Below are 15,863 nucleotides of genomic sequence, written 5' to 3'. Positions count from 1 at the left end.
TGCCATGGGTAACTAAAGGACCCCTACAACGACTACTTCACCCTCCTCCTGTACCTCTCGTTATGGTCTTCCCCTTCATACTCATCTTCCTCCTCGCCATCGTAGTCCTGTTCCTCTTCCTCCTCCTCCTTCCCCTCCTCCAGGTCCTCCTCTTGCTCTGCTGACTGGACATCCCTGTCCTCCTCGACTGTGGGCTGGGAGGCCTCCTGCTCACCCTCGTCCTCCAGAAGAGCTCTGGCAACTGCCTGGGAAGCCAGAAAGGCTGAAGCCCCCACAAATTCATCTGACCCTTCTTCAAGGGGAACCACGGGGTCCTTGATGAGTCCAGGGTCACGGTCTGCCCCACCATTAGCTCTGTCCTGGTCACCTTGAGTTGGGTCTTGCTCCTCTGTGGCAGACATGGCAGGAGGGATGCACGAATCCCTGCCTGGACCTAAGCTGTGATCCAGTGCAGTGATGACTGCGGTGAAGATGGCAGCCACCAAACTGACTGCCACTGAGGGGACGCTGCTGGCACTGGGGCCACCGGGAGGTGGTGGAGGCACAAAGAAGATGACTGCACAGGGGACAAGAGTCTGCGAAGGTGCCTGTGGGGGACCCGTGACAGGAAGGGCGGAGTGCAGCCTACCAAAACTGCACCTGCGGTGGCAGTGGACAAGGTGGGAAAGAATCTGAGGGGCGGGTGGTGGGAGCGGAAGCTTGAAGGGTCAACAAAGGACCACTTCTGTCATCGCCCAGCTCTAAGCTCATTTGCTGAGAAGTGAGGATTGACATGCCTGTGGTCCAATGAGTGATCAAGACCCCTTGGTTCTGGATTGCTTAGAATCTCCCTTTGAACCTTAGAGTCCTTGTTCGTGCTTTAGGCCCACACGAGTTCATGAGTCCTGTTAATTTCACCATTGTCAGCAAAACTATAGTATTCCAATATGACTGCACCCTGCAGCACAGGAACTGTAATACCCTCCCACCATTTTCATCTAAGGACAGCTCATGTCAGTAGGGACAAAGTCATAAAAAATTGTATAGCTCAGATCTCAGCAGTGGCAAAAGTCTTCAAGAAGAGAGAGAGAAAGGATTTTGGATTTACTAATGTTATTAAAACTCCTTAAAAAGTACATATAAAGTTAAAATGAAATCAGTCAGAACAAAGGGTTGAAGAAATGTTAGAAACAGGAGCTGGAAGGAGTTTAATAAATGCTGCCAAAAACACATCAATCCTCTAAAGAATAAGTATAGAAAGGAGAATTCTTATTTAAGGCAACCGTAAAAGACTTTAAAAGGGCAGCCTTCTTAGTATGATTTGAGTTAAACTAAGGCTTTCTGCATTCTGACCCACTAAACCAAGAAATCAAGTGTAAAAAAATTCTTAAAAAAATGGATAGATCACGTTTATGGTATTTATTCTGAAAATTAAAATATTTTGTAACTGAAAAATATTTTAGAAAAAAGAAACATAGGAAATGAATTATGAAATATCATATATCAGAAAAATAATACTGATAAATCCCTTTCATCACTCCAACAAAATTTCAATAAATTTTAAATTTAAAAAATTTAATGATTTTTATTGAAATAATATTAGTTTATAATATTATGTAAGCTTCATGTGTGCAACATTGTATTTTTACTTCTGAATACACAACAGCATGCTTAGCACCAAAAATTTACTTTCCATCCATCACCATATTGAAACAGAGCAGGACCCTATGGGGCCTTCCCAGGACAGACCGTCCGCCCCCTGCCCCAACCATGTCCTCTGCCTGCCTTTTGTTGGTGAAATAATCTTTAGCCAAAAAATAAGTTTAATCTGAAAAGTGAGAAAATGCAGAAACAAAAGAAAATGGTCCAACAAGACTAAATAATAATAGTTTAGTCATTAAGCATAGTCAAGGACCTTTAGTTCTCAAGGGCTATAGATAATATTCTCAAGGGCTATAGATAATATTCTGAGCCATATCCTTTGAACTGTTTTATAGATACTGAATCTCCCACCAGGTGGAAGAAGTTAACTACATGATGACTAAACTGTAGCCATGACATATGCTACCATAATTCTGAGAACTGGCCTCAAGGAAATGGGACAAACCCACCCTGGAACCGAAGATTAACTGTATTTAAAACAATCAAGATAACACAGATTAGACCACTGCATGACCAATTTCAAGACGACTGTCAGAGCTGACTGTGTCGTTTCTGCATGCCCCCCTCCCTCTGCCTATAAACCCTGAAACTCCCCCTTAAAAGCTATTCCCCACTGATTGTCAGGAGAGAGTTGGCCTTTGGACATGAGTCTACCTTCTCCCCCACCTGCCAGCCTCTGGAATAAAGCAAACTTTCCTTTCTGCCAATCTTGCCTCTTGAGTATTGGCTTTTGAGCAGTGAGCAGCTGGACCTGAGTTTTGTTACCCATTTTGCCCTCCTCCTCAGTGGTTACACTCTGGTGACCACTACTCTGTTTTCTGTATCTAGGTGTTTGTTTGGGTTGCTTTGGTTTGTTCATTTATTATGTTTGTTTGTTTTTTACATTCCAGTAATGAGCAAAATCATATGATATATGTCTTTCTCTGTCTGACTTATTTCACTTAGCATAATACCCACAAGTGGAATCCATGTTGTTGCAAATGGCAAAATTTCATTTTTTAAATGACTGAGTAATATATATATATATTATATATAAAGAAGATATATATCACATCTTCTTTATCTATTCATCTATTGATTGTCACTAAGGTTGTTACCATATCTTGGCTATTGTAAATAATGCTGCCATGAACAAAGGGGTACATATTTCTTTTCAAATTAGTGTTTTCATATTCTTTGGATAAGTACCCAGAAGAGGGATGGCTGGATCATATGGTAGTTAATTTTGTCTCTGGTCTCACCTCAAGAATGGAACATGGCATTGCCAAAAAACACTGATTTAAATTTGAAGGGAATGTAGCAAAGTAACTAACCAGACACAGAGAAAATCAATGTCCCAGAGCACCTAATTGGCTTGCTGAAAGTCACGCAAATTAATGGCAGAGTCAAGTCTCCATCCAAAATTTCTTGATGTCTAATCTGCATCTAAACAAGATTGCTTTTTCTATCCAGCTTAGGGGGCAACATGACATCTGAAGGTTAATTAGCCAGCCACAGAGAAAGTCAGTGGCCCCAATTAAGGGAATCCGAAAGGACCAGACTAAGCTATCTCTACCACCCTCCCTCCACCTTTGACCAAAAGCATTGCCAGGGACTGAGAAAGAGGTGCCACAGTCCCCCAAAATGAGAGGCTCAAAGCATGGCTTGGAGAAAAGACTGAATGTGAATTGGATCTATAAAGTATCATTACACATAATACATTTACTACTAACTGTGTAGCTGAAAGAATCAGGAGGGGTCACAGTGGGTGGGCTTTTCTCAAGAAAGGAGGAGGAAGGACTTAAGGTGGGCACCAAAAGCAAGGCATCAGACACCTGACTTGGTAGGACAGTTTTTGCTTTGCCCCGTCACAGTTCCCTTGTCCTCTCAGAGTGTCCTTGACTTTTTCTCTCTGGAGGAAGGAAAATATAATGGAGATTTGACTTTATGTTACTGTAGGAACTGGTAAAACAATTTTGGTTCAGCTGTTACCTTCACATCTGGTGCTGATCCTCAACTCACAAGACACATGGCTGGGAAGGAAGAATAAATATGAACTGGGGAAATGCAGGGAAAAATTGAAACATGCAAGCAAGATGGAATCTGTATCATTCCTTTCTTTCATTGGCCCCCATGTCAGAATTTGTCTAACATCAAGCCTAAAAATTTGCTGCCATGTATGACCTGCAAGAGAAATGCAACTCTTGCCACAAAGTCCATCTTGAACTTGGCCCAGAAATGATAGAAGCTAGAGGAATATGACCCTGGAGGCTGGAGTTGTGAGCCTGGTCACTGCCATTATCAACAAGTGGAACCAGCAGATGTACAAGAAATTTTGTGATCTACATCATGGTACCTGACCTGCATCATCCTTCCAACAATAAAACATGGCTACTGTTTCATTTTAGCTTTCCAGATTTTAGGCACAATTTTATGGTGACAAACACTAACTTGTAACATGCAAAGTAAACAATTCTGGGAAATGTAGTTTGGCTTAGACAAGTTGACACAGAACAGTGCTTTCACAGTCCAGCCCTTGTCAACTTGGCACCCATACACAATTCAACCAAAGGAAAGAGCAAAGCCATGCTTCAGCCTATCATGATGCAACCCTCCTATGTAAAAATCAGAACATGCTAACTCTCTTCATAAAAGAAGATACAATCCCCTTTATCCATCTTGGGATCTTGGGTGATGTTCACTTTTCCTCTCAGACCACTTTGACATCTGGTAACTTGTACACCAAAACAAAAATTAACCATAAGTAGCACATGTTATATAAATAGGAAGGAATAAGGGAAAAGGAAGGTAGAAGAAAAATGGTTAATATAAAGACAGATATATTGATATCAAAATAAGGAAGAAATACTCATGACTATTACAGTCCTGGGGTTCGCAACTGGTCTGGTGATCATAACTGAGGTTTTCACCTACCTTCTTCTACTACCCATTCCATAGTCTCATTGCTGTCAGCAAGTCCCTTAGCTCGGTGAGTTTCCTTGTCTTGTGTGGAGTGACCCAATTTTTCCTTTCTGGAAGGTCTGGACCATTAGCAGTTCTCTTTGTATGGGCTGCTATAGTTTTCCATTGATTTTGTTCACAAGACATGGGAGTGTTAATGAACCAAACTTGAGTCCGCTTGCCCACATGCAATAAAGCCAATCTACTGACCCGAGGTTGTGGTGAAGGACAGTGTGATGTTTATTGCCAGGCACCAAGCAAGGAGTCCAGGTAGCTAGTGCTCAAAAAGTATGAACTCCCCTATGGCTTTCAGGGAAAGGTTTCTAAAGGCAGGGTGAGTGATTGGGGTGGTGGGGTTGTGGGTTGTGTGATCAGATTGTGGACATTCTTCTGATTGGTTGGTGGTGAGGTAATTGGGAGTCCACATTATCAACCTTCTGGTTCCAATCAGTCTGAGGTATATGTACTTGTGGGCAGCATGCAGTTAACTTCTTCCACTTGGTGGGGGGCTTTCAGTATCTTCAAAACAGCTCAAAGGACTTGGATCAGAATAATATCTATAGACCTTGAGGAGGAACTAAGTGTTCTTGACTTCGTTTAATGGCTAAAGTATTGTTATTTTGTCTTGCTTGACTAGATCTCAGGGAAGGCCTAGGAGGCTAAAGTTTTCTACAGACAAGAGGCAGGCAAAGGACATGGGGGGAAATATGTCCTGGGAAGGCGCCATAGGGTCCTGCTCAGGTACAGGAGTAGTAAGAGGAATCCCTGGGAAACTCCTGCATTACAACCCTCCATTTTGTGTGACAATGCCATTTCTTCTAGATAGTCAGGATCTACCACCCCAACCAGTACTCTAACTCCTCTCTTTTCCTGTTCATTCAGTGGCATGAGTAACCCAAGGTGGCCAGGTGACAATCTCAACTACAGGTTCAGTGGAACCATTGTTGTACCCCTCAGTGGAAGCACTCATCCATTTGAATCCAGAGAGCCTAGTTCACAGGGACAGGAAGCAAGAATTGTGCTAGTGGATTAGTAGGGGAGTAATGAGAGGATCCACACTCATTTTCACTCCTTGATTCCCCAACCTGTGAATCCAGGCTATGGGAGAAACAGCACCACATTTTGGATGCTGATTTAGAGCATATGCCACATCACAAAGGACATTGTCCTACCCTACAAGGTGTTGTCATCTAGCTGGCACTGTAACTGAGTTCAAAAGGCCTTTTCACTCTCTATTAGGCCAGCTGTTTCAAGGTGATGGGAAACATGGTCAGACCAGTGAGTTTCATGAATATCAGCCCATTGCCACATTTGGTTTGGTGTGGAATGAGATTTTTTTTGTCAGAAGTGATGCTATGTAGGGTATCATGATGGTAGATAGGGAAGTCTGTACGTCCATGGATAGTAGTTTTGGCAAAAGCATTGTGGGAAAAGAAGGCAAAGCCACATTTAGAGTCAATGTCTATTCCTGTGAGAACAAAGCAATGCCCTTTCTATAATGTATGTGGTCCAATGTAATCAAGGTAAAAGCAAATAGCTTGCTAGTTCCCCTGAGGTATAGTGCCTTACTTGAAACTCAGTGTTGGTATCTGCTGTTGTTGTGGTCTCATTGAACTTGTTGAGTGGAGGTCCTCATTTCTGAGCCCATGCATAAACTTTATCTCATTTGGCATAGCCACTTTCTTCATGATCTCATCTGGCATGGACAGGAATATCTGGGAAAAGTTGCTGATTGACATCCACAGATTGCATCATCTTATCCACCTGATTATTAAAATTTCTACTCTGTTAATATTGCTCTTTGGTGAATATTTGCACGGGACAGAAATATCTTCATGCTCCATGGTCATTTGCAGAGAGTTACACACATACAGCTTCCCCAGACCTCCTATCACTTGTTTTCCATTCATGTCCTTTCCATGTTCCCAATCATTCAGGCCAACCATTAACCATTGTCCATGAATTAGGGTAGATGCATAATTCTGTTCATGTTTGCTTTCAGGGAAAATGAGCAATCTGGTGCACTGCTTGAAGTCTTGGCCACTGAGATTTTCCTTCATCACTGTCCTTTTAAGAGCAGCTTATTTTTTGATCTTGAACTCTAGAACAAACTAATGTTTGACGGTGGGCCACCAAACACTCATGTAACCTGAAATGCCTATTGATGAACTGAATGTTGCTTAACCCATTAAACCATAGAGTTGGGGTTGAACAATAGCATTTCATTAACACATGATAGTGGTATTGCTGGGAAGTGGAAGATTTGTCTTGAGCAAGTCCTGAGGGGACAAGCAATTTGCACAAGTGTGGTATAATGGAAAATATATATTTGGTCTTTGTCCCTAGTTCCTAACACAGAGTTCCTAAAACACTTGGAATTTTCTGAGTCATAGGGGGTGATAGAAACTTCTTTTGTTATTCATAACAAGCCCCTTTAACCTTTAAACCATACCTGAGTTTATGCTAATGAGGTGACTCTTGGCTGGACCCTAGATAGCTTCAGGATTGGGGCTGGTTGCCAGAAAGACCAAGCCATTATTAGAGGTTTAGAACTTTCAGCCCCATGTACTAATCTCTAGGGAGGGGAGAACTGTTGGAGATTGATTTCAATCACCAATGGCAAATGATTTGATCAATCATGCCCACGTAATTAAATCTCCATTAAAAATCCCTAAACAACAGGATGTAGGAAGCCTCTAGGTTGGTAAACATCAAAGTGCTGGGAAGGTGGCATGCCTGGAGAGGGCATGGAAACTCCATGCTACTATCCCATACCTTGGCTTATGCATTTCTTCCAATTCACTATTCCTGAGTTGTATCCTTTATAATAAACCAGTAAATGTTTAATTGTTATTTTGATTTCCCATATATTTGGGTCTTTAGAAAAAGATAAAAGGATATGGAAGGCCCTTGCAGGGTCTACTACAGAGACCAAAGTGTCAATACTATAAAAGAAGGGTACACAGTTGAAGGAAGGAGGTAGACAGTGTGGTCAAACATATGGCATAAGGGCTTTTTTGGGGGAATTATTGTGTTGATACCCCAGACTACTCACTCGAGATATGTAGTCCAAGCTGGGATTATTTTGTCCCATCTTGTCAGCTGCTTAAGCTTGTCCTTTGATTATCCTTTAAATTTTCCAATTACCTCTGTGGCTTGGGCATGATATGAAGCTTGGAGATTGTATCATATATCCCATGATTGGGTCCACTGATGTGTACTTTGAATCACAAATGTGAAGCCATTATTAGATGCAATGTGTTCAGGAAACCTGAACAGAAAACAATTGTTGTTTTGTAGGTCCAGGATAATGTGACCAAGTCAGTGAAATACATATAAATGACTAGGCCAAACCCCAGAGAAAATGTCTGTACCAGTTAGGATCCAGTGAATCCCTCCAGATGTGACCAGAGACTCAATGTGATTAAACTGTTAAGAATGTCCTGGCCCATGGCTTGGGGAATGTTGGGCAGTGTTTTAAGCTTTGGGAAGGGTTTGGCAGGTATAGTAGGTTTTCTGTGTTGTTTCAGTATTTTCTAATGGCACTGGCAGTGCATGTGTGTAGACCAAGTCTAGGATTGCGTCTGAATTTCTATGAGCTATCTCTGGTGGATCCCAGGGGCAAACTATCACAAATCTACCTGCTTTAGGGTAGAAGACACTTCAGTCTCAGCATTTAGCGGACAATCACAGTCTACACATTGATTATGTTTTCCTTCACCATTATTAGAGGCCTTTCTAGTGAGCATCTGTATGGGTAACAAAAAGTTTATTAGGAGCAAAACTGATTTTTATTTAAATGTTTCTGCCCTCCAAGGGGCCCATTTTAATAGGCCAGTCTGAGACTTGCAAGTGGCCAGATCAAATTTACAAGCCATTAGCTATAACCTATGAGTCACATAGATTTATGGTTTTCCATATGACCCACTAAAATGGCCCTAATTGTAGCAATTCCCATCAGGTCCTGAGGGCAAAAGCTAGCAGAGATGTATGTAGACAATATGTCAATACGAATAACACATTAAGTTGTGGGAGTCATAAAAATAGAGATTTGTAGGAGCTCTAAGGGACCCTGTCAGAGTCAAGCTTAGGTAAGGGTATTAGTGGTTGTGGATTTAGACTCCAAATCAGAGGGTATTATCTACTTTTCCCTCATCTTGGTGCCAGTGGTTGTGTGGAGCACAGTAACCTATGAAATGATACTTAGAAAGCCAAGGAGTTTAATTTTTTCACCTCTCTATTGAATTTTAACCTTTGCATAGGAACTCTGGTCCCCTGGTAACATAGGGACATTGGCTTGATCCCAGTCTTATTTGTATTTGAAAGCTGAGAGGTCAGATTCTGGTTCAAGATGGCTATATAGGAAGATCCTGAACTCACTCCCTCACATGGATACATTGAGTCTATAGCTATATGGAACAATTTCCTCTGAAGGAAACCTAAAGGCTGGCTGAGCAATGACTACACATCAAGCAAACAAGAAAAAAACAAAACCTCACAGAAGTGGGTAGAAGAGACTGGGACACAATCTTCCTATAAAACCCACCCCTAGCATGGTGACCCACAATTGGGATGGAACTCAAAACCTAGAGCTTCTCCCTGAGTAGCAAAGGATTTGAACACCACATTGGGCACCCAAACTTTTAAGACCTGCACCTGAGGGCTGAACCCCCAAAACATCTAGCTTTGAAAACCAACTGAGTTCACAGCCATGAGATCTACAAGACTGTAGCAATATGAGAAATGGCTCTAAAAGGGCTTGTGTGCTTGGGCTCACCCACGCTAGGGCCTAGCTCAGAGGTAGCCAATTGCACTCAGAGGCTAAGTGAAAGAAGTTTGTGTGTATTAAAGTATTGGCCTTAGGGGCAGGCATCTAATTTAACACACATATCTAAGAGCCTGCTGGAATACTCTCTGGGAGCAGACTATTGGGCGCCATCTTTGTACTCTCCCTCTGCCTTACTCTAGCCAGGAGGTACCATCTTTTTATTTATTTATTTTTATTTCTGGTGGGAACCATCTTTATGCTCCCCCTCTGCCTCATTACTGCTGGTAGGCACCATTTTCACACTCTCCCTCTGCCATGCTCCGAAACACCAGTATCTCAGGGAGGGGAGCTTTTATACAAATCTGGTGCCCTGATTTTTGCAGCTAACACCCAGGGTATGCCCCTTGATTTCCTGGTTCTGGAGGCCAAGAGAAATTGTGTTCCTGGGTACCATGGAACTGCATCAATCAAAGAGACAGTTCTTGGCAGTCTACCACCCCCAAGGCATTGCACATACAGTAGACTGAAACACACTCTGGTATTTATATGAAAGAGGCCTATTTGCTTGTCCAGGAACTTCGGCCTGAGGGACAGGCTTCTGGTTTAACACACATCTGGTGCCCTAAGAAGTGATTTCAGGGAACAGAGACCAATGGATGCAATCTTTGCACTCTCCCTCTGCCTCACTACAGCTCATTGTTATCTCCCAGGAAGGAGCTTATACCCTTGCCTGGTGCCCAGATTCTTGCAACTGCCACCAGGGGACACCTCTACATGGCCTGGCTCTGGTGACCAGTGGGGCTTATGCTTGTGGGTCCCACAGGATTTTAACCAACAGAAAAATAGTTCTTAAATAGTTACCATCCCAAGGGCACAGCAAGAGACAGCAGATCCAGGAGCTCAGTCTCTGAAAGAAGCCTATTAGCTAATCATCATAGATGCAGACTGAGGGGCAAGCTTATAATTAAGCACACATCTAAGGCATGACTGTAATCTTTTCCACAGACCTCAGAGGGTGGGTGCTATCTTTACACTCTCCCTCTGCTGTGCTCAGGAGCAACAGTATCTCACAGAGGGGCACTCTTATACATGTCTTGGGCCCTGATTTTTGTGGCTGCTGCCGAGGGGATGCTCCTTGACTGCCTGGGTTTGGTGGCCAGAGAAGTTCGTGTTCCTGGGTCCCATGGGACTGTAACAATCAGAGAGATATTTCTTCACAAGCTAACACCTCGATAACACTGCAGAAACAATGGACTGAAATGCACCCCCAGTCTTTCTGTGAAAGAGGCTTATTTGCTTGTCCCAGAGCACTGGCCTGAGGGGAAGGCTTCAGGTTTGGCTCATACCAAGGAGCCTATGGAACTGCTCTCAGGGAATGTAGGACAGTGGATTCCATCTTTGTGCTCTCCCTCTGTCTTACTAAAGCTTGGCAGTATCTCCCATAAAAGAGCTTATATACTTATCTGGAGACCCAACTTCTAAAACTGCTTCCAAGGGGACACCTGCAAACGGCCTGGATTTGGTGGCTAGAACGGCACACGCTTGTGATCCCACCAGACTGTGTATACTTGCATACTTTAAAAGCTGCTGCCTGAAGGTCTGGATTTCAATCAGCCTGAATCTAGGAGCTGAATGAGATCCTCCCCTTTGGGATGCTGACAGGTCTTAGCACGCCCTCAACTACTTGGAGCTATTAAAATTATAATAGGCTGCTTGGACAATCACAAAGGTTTGAGAGATAACCAAGAGCTATGGAAGGGTTGAATGACAAGGTTCATCTCCTACCTAAGGCCACTACTTCAAGGCTGGGAGAGGTGCCTGGTTCATCTAATGCACTGAAACCAACACAGAGGGTCAAGCAGAATGAAGAAACAGGGGAATATGTTCTGAATGAAAAAAGATGAAATCTCAGAAAAAAAATCTTAGTGAAATGAAGATAAGTAATTTAAACCTGATAAAGAGTTAAAGGTAATGGTAAAGTAAAAGTAAAGATGTTCACCAAACTCAGGAGAAGAATGGATGAACAGACTGTGAACTTCCACAAAGAGATGGAAAATATAAGAAGTACTAAGTAAAAGAAGAAATCAAAGAAAAATTTTAAAAATACATCAACACAAACAAAAATGGAAATACAATGAATTGAAATTTAGGGGATGCAGCAAAAGCAGTTCTAAGAGGGAAGTTCATAACAATAAATGCCTACCTCAAGAAACAAGAAAAATGTCAAATAAACAACCTAACTTTAAACCTAAAGGAACTATAAAAAGAAGAACAAATAAGCCCAAAGTTAGTAGAGGGAGGAGAATAACAAAAATCAAGCAGAAATAAATGAAATAGACACTAAAAAGACAATAGAGAAGATCAATGAAACTAAGAGCTGGTTCTTTGGAGAAATAAACAAAATTGACAAACTTTTATTTAGACTCACTGAGAAAAAAAGAGAAAAGACTCAGATAAATAAAATCAGAAAAGAAAGAGGGGATGTTAAAACTGGTACTACAGAAATACAAAGGATCGTAAGAGCTTACTATACATCAAAAAATCTGACAACCTAGAAGAAATGAATAAATTCTTAGAAACATACAACCTACCAAAGACTGAATCATGAAGAAATAGAAAATCTGGACATATTACTAGTAAGGGGATTGAATCAATACTCAAAAACTTCCCAAGAAACAAAATTCCATCTGCACTGATAAATTCTATCAAACATTTAAAAAAAGAATTAAGAGCAATTCTTCTCAAACTCCTAAAATATAGAAGAGGAGGGAACTCTTCCAAACTCATTTTACAAAGTCAGCATTGCTTGGACATAACTAGGCAAGGACATCACAAGTAAAGAAAATTATAGGCCCAAATCTCTAATGAGCATAGAGGCAAAAATCCTCAACAAAATAGTAGCAATCCAAACTCAACAATAAAGATATTAAAAGGATAATACACCATAATCAAGTGGGATTTATTCCAGGGATACAAGGATGGTTCAACATCTGTAAATCAATCAATGCAGTACATCACATTAACAAAATGAAGGATAAACGTCATCTCAATAGATGATCCTCTCAATAGAAGGTCATCTCAATAAATGCAGAAAAAGCATTTGACAAAATTAAACACCCATTTATGATAAAAATCTCAACAAATTGGGTATAGAGGGAATGTACCTCAACATAGTAAAGGGCCACATATGACAATCCCACAGCTAACATCATACTCAATGGTAAAGAGCTGAAAGCTTTTCCTCCAAGAGCAGAAACAAGACAAGGATGCCCCCTCTCACCACTTTTATTCAACATAGTATTGGAAGTCCTAGCAAGAGCAATTAAGCAAGAAAAAGAAATAGACATCCAAATTGGAAAGAAAGAAGTAAAACTGTCACTATTTGCACATGATAAGATGTTATATATAGAAAAACCAAAAGACTCCATTAAAAAACTGCTAGAACTAATACAAGAATTTAGTAAATTTGCAGGATACAAAATCAATATACAAAAATATGTTGTGTTTCTATTCACTAGTAACAAACTATCAGAAAGAGAAATTAAGAAAACAATCCCATTTACAATTGCACCAAAAAGAATAAAATACCTAGGAATAAATTTAACCAAAGAGGAGAAAGACCTATATAATGAAAGCTACAAGAACTTAATCAAAGAAATTGTAGAAGACACAAATAAATGAAAATCTATGCCATGCACATGGATTAGAAAAATTAATATTGTTAACATGTTCATACTACCCAAAGCAATCTACAGATTTAATGCAATCCCTATCAAAATTCCAATGGCATTTTTTTATAGAAATAGAACAAACCATCCTAAAATTTGTATGGAACTGTAAAAGACCTCAAATAGCCAAATCAATCTTGAGAAAGAAGAAAAGAGGTGGAGACATCATGCTCCTAGATTTCAAAGTATATTATAAGGCTATAGAAATCAAAACTGTATGGTACTGGCAGAAAAACAGACACATAGATATCAATGGAACAGAATACAGCACTCAGAAATAAACCCACGTATAAATAGTCAATTAATCTACAACAAAGGAGCCAAGACTATACAAGGGGGAGAAGACAATCTCTTCAATAAATAGTATTGTGAAAACTGTATAGTCACATGCAAAAGAATGAAACTGGACCATTATCTCACACCATACACAAAAATTAACTCAAGCTATATTAAAGACTTAAATTTAAGACTGGCAACCATAAACTAGAAGAAACATAGATGGTAAGCTACTTCACATAGGTCTTGGTGATAATTTTGAATCTGACATCAAAAGCAAAAGCAACAAAAGCAAACAAACAAACAAAACCAAGTGGGACTACATAAAACTGAAAAGCTTCTGCACAGCAAAGGAAACCATTAACAAAATGAAAAGGCAACCTACTGAATGAGAGAAAATATTTGTGAATCATATATCTGACAAGGGGTTAATATCTAAAATATATAAAGAACCCCTGAAACTCAAGAGCAAAAAAAAAAAAATGCAATTAAGAATGGGCAGAAGATCTGAATACATATTTTTTCCAAAGAAGACATACAGATAGCCAACAGGTACATGAAAAATGCTCAACATCACTTATCATCAGAGAAATGAAAATCAAGATCATAATGAGATGTCACCTCACACTTGTTAGAATGTCTGTTATCAAAAAGAAAACAAATAACAAGTGTTGGTGAGTATGTGGAGAAAAGGGAATACTTGCGACTTGTTGCCGGGAATTTAAATTCGTGTAGCCACTATGTAAAAGAAAATGGAGTTTCCTCAAAAAATTAAAAATAAAACTACCATTTGATCTAGCAATTCTACTTCTGGGTATTTATCTGAAGAAAACAAAAACATTAACTCAAAAAGATACATGAACCCATGTTCATAACAGCATTATTTACAACATACATTAGCCAAAGTATGGAAACAGCTTACATGTCCATCGATGGATGAATGGATAAAAAAATGTGACATACGTACATATGTGTATATATATATATATATATATATACACACACACACACGAATATATATATATACATATGTATATATGTATACATATATATATTATAATTCAGCAATAGAAAAGAATGAAATCTTACCATTTATGACAACATGGATGATCCTTGAGGGCATTAAGCTAAGTGAAAAATGTCAGATAGAAAAAGACAAACAGAATGACCATCAAAAAGTCTACAAACAATAAATGCTGCAGAAGGTGTGGAGAAAAGGGAACCCTCCTACACTGTTAGTGGGAATGTAAATTGGTACAATCACTATGGAGAACAGTATGGAGGTTCCTTAAAAAACTAAAAATAGAACTACCATATGATCCAGCAATCCCACTCCTGGGCATATATCCATTGAAAGCCATAATTTGGAAAGATGTATACACCCCAATGTTCATTGCAGCACTATTTATTTACAATAGCCAAAACATGGAAGCAACCTAAATGTCCATCGACAGAGGAATAGATAAAGAAGATGTGGTACATATATAAAATGGAATATTACTCAGTCATAAAAAGGATGAAATAATACTATTTACAGCAACATGTTGGACTTAGAGATTATCATAATAAGTGAAGTAACTCAGAGAGAGACAAATATCATATGATATCATTTATATGTGGAGTTAAAAAAATGATACAAATGAACTTATTTACAAAACAGAAACAGACTTAGAAAACAAATTTATGGTTACCAAAGAGGAAAGGTGGGGGAGAGGGATAAATTAGGAGTTTGGGATTAACATATACACACTACTATATATAAAATAGAAAATCAACAAGGACTTACTGTTTAACACAGGGAACTCTACTCAATATTCTGTAATAACCTATGTGAGAAAATAATCTGAAAAAGAATGGATACATGTATATGTATAACTGAATCACTGTGCTGTACACCTGAAGCTAACACAACATTGTAAATCAACTATACCTCAATATAAAATAAAAATTAAATTAAAAAAGAGAAAGACAAATACTGTATGATATCACTTATATGTGGAACATAAAAACAAAAACGAAACTTAAAATAAAACAAAACCAGGGCTTCCCTGGTGGTGCAGTGGTTGAAAGTCTGCCTGCCAATGCAGGGGACATGGGTTCGTGCCCCGGTCTGGGAAGATCCCACATGCCGCGGAGCGGCTGGGCCCGTGAGCCATGGCCGCTGAGCCTGCGCGTCCGGAGCCTGTGCTCCACAATGGGAGAGGCCACAACAGTGAGAGGCCCACATACCGCAAAAAAAATAATAGTAATTAAAAAATAAAGCAAAATCAAAAACCCAAATTCATAGATACAGAGAACGGATTGGTGGTTGCCAACAGTTGTGGGTGAAGAGTGGGAAAAATGGGTAAAGGGGATCAAAAAGTATAAACTTCAGTTATAAAATAAATAAATCATGGGGATGCAATGAACAGCATGGTGACTATAGTTAATACTCTATTTCATATTTTAAAGATGCTAAGAAAGTACGTCTCGTCACAAGGAAAAATTTTTTTTGTAACTATGTAAGGTGA

Source organism: Orcinus orca, chromosome X (assembly GCF_937001465.1).
Source record: "Orcinus orca chromosome X, mOrcOrc1.1, whole genome shotgun sequence".
Classification (NCBI taxonomy): domain Eukaryota; kingdom Metazoa; phylum Chordata; class Mammalia; order Artiodactyla; family Delphinidae; genus Orcinus; species Orcinus orca.
This window is presented reverse-complemented; position numbering follows the sequence as displayed.